The sequence below is a fragment of the Porites lutea genome, chromosome 3 (genome assembly GCF_958299795.1).
Source record: "Porites lutea chromosome 3, jaPorLute2.1, whole genome shotgun sequence".
NCBI lineage: Eukaryota > Metazoa > Cnidaria > Anthozoa > Scleractinia > Poritidae > Porites > Porites lutea.
Genome location: NC_133203.1, coordinates 6,927,191 through 6,934,444, shown reverse-complemented (window position 1 = coordinate 6,934,444; position 7,254 = coordinate 6,927,191).

Sequence of the window (7,254 nt, the reverse complement as noted above, 5' to 3'; positions counted from 1 at the left end):
CATCTACTCTATCTCACTATCTCAGTCATCCTTGTCATCCCAGTAATTCCAGTCATCCCAGTCATCCCTTGTCATTCAAGTCATCCTAGTCATCCCACTCATCCTAGTGATCTAAGTCATCCTTAGTGTCATCCCAGTTTTCCCACCCATTTTATCCTAGTCATCCCAATCACCCTAGCCATCACAGTCACCCCAGTGATCCCAGTAATAACAGTTATCCTTGTCATCCCAGTTATCCCAGTCATTGTAGTCGTTCAATTCATCCTAGTCATGCTAGTCACCTTGATTATCCCAGTTACCCCAGTCATCCTAGTTATCCCAGTCATTCCAGTCACCACAGTCATCCTGGTCATGTTAGTCAACCCAGACATTCCAATCATCCTAGTCATCAAAGTTATAGTCATCAAAGTTATCACAGTCATCCACGCCATCCCAGTAATCATAGTAATCCCTATTACACTAGTCATCATAGTCATCCCAGATATCCCATTCATCAAACTCATCTTACTTGACATCAAAGTCATCTTAGCCATTTCAGTCAAACGAGTTCTATCACTCATCCTAGTCATCAATAAATCATCTCAGTCATCCCAGTTATCCCAGTTTAAAGTCATCATAGTCATCTAAGTCATCCAAGTCATCCTAGTTATCCCAGTCCCCCTTGTTGTCCTAGTCATCCCGTTACCCTGGTCATCCCAGTCATCTTAGCTATTTTAATCATCTCAGTCATCCTAGTCATCAAAGTCATCATAGTCATCCCAGTTATCACTGTCACCTCAGTCATCTTCTGGTAATTCCTGTTATACTAGTCATGGTAGTCATCGCTAGTCATTCTAGACATGCCAGTCATCCCAGTCAACCTTGTTAATAAAGTCATCCTAGTCATCCTTGAACCAACTCATTCTAGTACCCAGTACTTAAGTTATCCTACACAGTCACCCTATCCATCAAAGTCATCTTAGTTATTTCAGTCACCCTAGCTATCCTTATCATCCTAGTCATCCTAGTCTTTCTTATCGGTATAAAAATTAATGTGGACTGCGGACTACGTTGGTAAAAATTGTGCTAATTGGTTCTAGGTAAGGAAAAATAAGATCAAACGATCGCTAAATAGCCCAACATGTTAGTTTATGTATAAATACCCTAAAAATTCTTGGTGGATGTGTGCCGCCCAGTTCTCCAAATCCTGTGCCTGACCAAAATGCTATTTTCTACACCCATTTTTAGACCTGTTCTCAGTCTCTAATGTCATCCATGACAGGGGTCACAAATGCGATGTAAATGTTTACATAGGTGTGAATCATGTCATCATCACTTAGAATATAATGTTGGATGACACATTTTGGTTATTATTCATGCATCTGTAGGTGAGTAACCACTCCCCCCTAAATACTTTTTTTTTTGCATCACGGAATGCCCCTATATTGACCTTTTCGTTTGGGTTCTCCATTTCCTCATATCCCCAAAGCTTTGAAATGGAATTGTGGCATCTATAAGAATTTTTCTCTCACTAACACCAATACATAACTTTTTTTTTTTGTTTGGTGCTTCTCAGTTGCACATCTTCTATTGGTTTAAAACTATAAATTGAATTCTCTTCTAACTCCTCCTTTTTATAAAATTCAGTTTCATTTTCGGTTGCCTTGAGTAGCGGCTTAACCTTCCTTGCCCATGCAGCATGCTATCCTTCTCCGCACTGACGTTGGCAGGAATAGACTGCATGACGAGCCAAGGAGCTGGGACTACTGTTTTATGCTAGTCTGCTATCCATTTCTCTCAGTTTTACCTTTCTAAAGCTGTTTTTATACACAAAGTCTGTTGTCCACATTTTATACCTAGTCCATGTTTTATACCCAGTCCGCTGTCCACGTTTTATACTGGCAGCTTTCTTATTATCCTAGTCATCCTAGTCATCTTTGCCATCCAGGTTATCACTATCTTCTTAGAAATAACTATCGCCCCATATCAGTGCTGCCAATCCTATCTAAAATCCTCAACAACATGTAGCAAAGTCACTATTAAAATATCTTCAAGAGAACAATAATTACAGTCAGCCTTCCATTCTGGTAATTCCACTGAAACGGCACTTATCAGACTCCCTGACAAAATTTTGTTTAAAATGGACAATGATGATCGATGAACTCACTATTTGTTGATTTCCATAAAGCTTTTGACATACTCGATCACAATCTATTAATGAAGAAATTATCAGTGTATGGTGCCAGTCCAGATACTGTGGGTTGGTTTCAATTGTATCTAGAAGGGTGATGACAGTTTGTGAAACAAGGGCATAAACCATCTCAGCTGAAACCTGTCAGGCAAGGGGTACTGCAGGGATCAATCCTCGGTCCTTTTTTATTTCTCCTATTTGTGAATGATATACCTTTACATTTAAACAACTTCAACATTGATATATATGCTGACGATACCACCCTGTCCTTGAGTGCAAACTGGAACAATATCACTTCTTTAATAAAAGCTCTTGCTAATGATTTGGAGAATATTGAGAAATGGTCAACAGAAAACTGAATTGTACATCAATACCAAGAAGACCAAAGCATTACTTGCTATGGAAAAAGGTTACAACATAAGCTTCGTGTGGAAACAGCAAGCTTGCAACTACACCTTAACGTCAAAAATATCAACCAAATGTTGCATTACAAGTTACTAGGTTTAATCATCGATAAAGATCTTAGATTTGAAGCACACACAGATGAAATAATGTACAAGAAACTGTCAAAATGCCTTTGACTTTTGAGGCTCTATTCTTATCTCAAGAAAAGCCACAAATTAATTTTCTAACTTGCTCTTTTTTTTCCCTCTAATAGTCGTTTATTTACAAAACACATGTTACAGTTACAAAATTTTAAAACTAAAAGAAAGTATATAACGATATTACAGATTGGATCAAAATTACATAAAAATAAAAAAGAATAGTACAGCAGTTGTAATAATTTGCACAGTAATGTTAGACCTGTTAATTAACAGATTATTCCCGTAAGTTGGATTCTTACTAGCTAATTGAAGGAAGGGGTTGTTCGAAATCATACCTCCAACTGATTTTAGCCTTAACTTCATCCAAAGATAAAACTCTAACTTATTTATTTACAAGTAATATTTAGCAAACAAAAGAGTAAAATAGAGCTTTTTGACAATTAACAATGAGCTATGATTCTTTCTATCATTAAGACCGAAGATTAGGGACTTTGAGAATTGCGCAAAGGAGGTGCCATTTTCGACGTTGAACCATTAATTGATTACTTTTGAAAAAAACCACTTGGTCTAGTGGCAGTTACAAAAAGTATGGATTATTGAATCATTTTGTTTGCAGTAAGGACAAATTGCATTTTCTGCAATACCATACGTAAACAGTTCTCTTTTGGTGACGACAATTCTGTGTAAGAGTTTAAAGTAGAATTTTCTTAGTTTGTTATCTCTGCAAATATTTTTCACACAGGAGAAATATTTTTTTCTGATAGGAAGTGTCTTTCCCATTTCATGATAGCGTTTATTTCATGTTGATCTTTACTAGTCAAAAGCCAGTAGTAGTTTCTATTTTTCATTTTAAGTAAATCTAATGAAGGGTCCGCTGAGAGCTGGAAGGAGCTTTCAGACAGAATACTAGTTTTATCAATGTGGTATCTCCATGCGTTATCGATCAGATCCTTAGGAATCGCAGAAATAACTTGCATGTATTGTAACAAAATAAATTACCGTTCAGTTGAAATTTCCTGAAAAATTCTGAGTAAGAAAGTACCATCATCTCCTAAGAGATCCTGAACAAGAAAGACATTTTTATTCAACCAACTTCTATAAAAGACTGGTTGGCTGCCAATTAAACCAGCAAAATTGCGTATTATAAGAAATTTTAAATTCTAAGAAATGAAGTAATATCCACTTATAGAAGTGAGGGAGACACATCTTATCAAGAAAATTCTTATCATAATTACAACGTAGCAGGAAGTTCAAGGCACCGTATTTATCAAGAAAGTGGTTGGGAATGACCCTCCCTCCTCTTTTTGAAAGACTGTTATTCCTTTTATTGTTTTGTCTTGTCTAATTTTGCACGCGAAGATTTCTGCCCCTACGATAAATAAATAAGGGGACAAAGGGCAGCTTTGTCTCACTCCCCTCAACAATTTAAAGACATTTGTGCAAAAACCATCATTAAGAACAGCAGGCTCTGAATTATTGTAGAAAGTTGAGACCCATTGTTGTATACTGTCTCCAAAATTAAAGAGCGCGAGACTTCTTTTAATGAAGCTCCATTCGATAGTATCTTTATTGACGCCATTAAGACAATACAGATACCGGGCGACCACAAACTAGTGTCCTTTGACGTGAAATTGCTGTTCACCAGTATTCCACTTCAACTGGCTCTAGACTGTACTGAGAACGCTATTAAGAACTCTACTGTTGAACTACCACTACCTACAGACGACATTATGGACCTACTCAACCTCTGTTTGACTTCGACGTACAACGGCAAACACTACAAACAGTTACACGGTACAGCTATGGGCTCTCCAGTTTCTGTTGTTGTAGCATAAATTGCCATGCAAAACATCGAGGAACAAGCCCTAGCTACCTACATGCAAACTGTACCTCTTTGGTTACATCACGTTGACGACACATTCACCGCCGTACACAAAGACGGAATCGACGATTTTCACGAACACCTTAACAGACAGAACACGGACATACAGTTCACCAAGGAGATCAAAGAAAATGGTAAGATACCTTTTCTAGACTGCTTGGTCACTCACGACAACAACAAACTAAAAACGACTATTTACAGAAAACCGACACATACCGACCGATTACTAGACCAGTCTTCGTACAACCCGACCTCTCACAAGGCTACTACTATCTGGACTCTGACGAGATGAGCACAACTAGTTTGCGACTCACCTGACAGCCTACAAGACAAAAACAATTCCACCACTTCACAGGGAGCTCGTGAAAGCTGTTTACAAGTTAAAAAAAGTGAGAGCCTATAGCAAAGGTCAATCCCGTTGGCAAAATGGGATGGCACCCGCTTGAGCTTAAGACATTTCAAAAGTGAGAAAATTTTGGAAGAGGAAGCGAACGAATTCCAATCACGTACGCTATCGTAACCACCACAAGCAAAGTCAAGCTTTTTAAAAGCATTGGTGCTGTCGGCTATCTCAATACATGACTACCTTGCTCTATTTTCATTTACAGCAACAATACCCTTTTAACGGCAGGATGTTGTAAATCAGAACTTAGATATCTGAAACACGGATATCGTCTTCTTTGTCCCAGTCTTGTGAAACCAATACTCGGACATTGTTTTGGCAGAAGCTGGTATATGAGGCTTTTCCATACTCCAAGTACATCTTTTCTTTAAACTATGAGGCCTTGAAAACACACTTCTTGTTCGGGTTTTATTTTTATTGCAGGAAAGAACTTGAGAGTGCCCTCTAGAACCTTTTTGAATTCCTCTCTGCGTCTCTGTCCATTAAAGTATCACATACCGGTAACATGAAATCAAAACATCTATGAAAAATTTCAATGGCTTCTTGCCGATCACTCTTGCGATCGGTGACGTCAAGGGGTATTGTGTGTTATCCAATCACTGCCACATCCAGATTTTGGATGTGTCACACGATTTGCTGAATGGTTTTGAGTCAGGCCTTCCTTTCTATTCTCCCCCTCCCCCCTCCCCCATCTAAAATCACCTCTCCCCTATCCCCTTAGGAAGGCCTGATACTCAGGCTACTAAGGTCATGTTTCATGTCTTTGGCCTGTCAACACTTCAGTTTTCACACCAAAAAATTACTAGACTGTGAAAGACCATTCTCTCTGGTTTTTGCAGGTAGAGTCTCTTTTTTCGTGCCTCTTATGTCTCGTGCCTTGAGTCACACATGTGGTCATTTGAGTGTCTCACACGTTTTGCTCAAGAGACTAAGAAAAAAGAGACTGCTCGTAGTCTAATTCTATCCCATCCCAAATCGTTTTTGCACAGTCAACTTGATTAAAATGTTAATTTTTATCAATCTTCAGGCAGCAGAGGCAGCAGTTAAAGCTGTTGGTTGTGGCAAAAAGGAGAAAGAGCACAAAGTTTTGTTTGTTTTAAAAAAATTATCTGAAAAAATTATCTCAAAGACATTAAAACAAAGTGGGCATTGCAATGCTTTCCAGCCATCCATTCACCTTCTGTTAATTCCTTTCCTAATGTTTTTCTATTTTTCTCTTGTTTTTCCGTGGTATGAAAAATCCTTTTTTGTTTGTTTTTCATTGTGCGAAAAAATTGCAAAGCCAGCCAATCAGATTGCGTAAAATCTTCATCGATAAATTTCTTCTTCCCATCCGACCAATGGGATTGTACAAAATCTTTATCACTTTTTAATCGATTTGCTTCCTCTGAAGAACATTTCAGAATGTTCCTTGCCAAATTTGTCACTTGTCAGGTTTAGGATGACTTGGCTTGAAATTCGGGATACTGGCAAGTCACTGGAGGTGACCTTGGCCAAATTGTTTCTTTTTATTTTGGGTTTTTTCTCTTCATAATTCTTTTTTGTTTAGGTCTAGACTTTTCTTAAGGTTTGGTAGCATCTGGTTGGGGGACGTGATTTCGGATAAATTTTTCTAGTCAGAGTTTGCCAGTATTTGCCAAGCAGAGCTAGAGTTCAGGTTTTTCTTTACTTATCGAAAACACCATAATGATGGGAGATTAAATCGCATAAATTTCAACTTGTACTCTTGACGATTGGCGGTGAAATCACGAAAAAATTGTCCTTGTCCATCAACAACTTGCTTTCAACATGGGTTGGACTTCTGGATGGGACATGGATCCGGACCTTAGTGAACTTATAATATCTCGGAAACATGGATAACCATTGGAACTATGTTAACTTTGAGACCTTGGAAACACATTGCAATTAATTTTTAATTGGATCAATAGCATCTTGGAATATTAAACTTTCATCTTAGATTAAAACAATGGAACTTAATCGAACTTTGTAACCTTGGATAGAGCAAGCAGATGTTTTGTTTTGTTTTGTTCCATTAACCTAAAACTGCAATATATATTTCTCTTTGAAAAAGTTACCTGTGGCAACTTACAACCAAGATATGATGTATCTTTATACATATACATGTAGTCCCGTTCAGGTTAATAAAAGCATTATGTTCTCCATTACTTGTTTCCATGAACATTCCAATTTAAGTTACACAGGTAAACCTTGTTTTGATGCAAAATAACTTCTTTTTCTTATCTAAATTGCACTA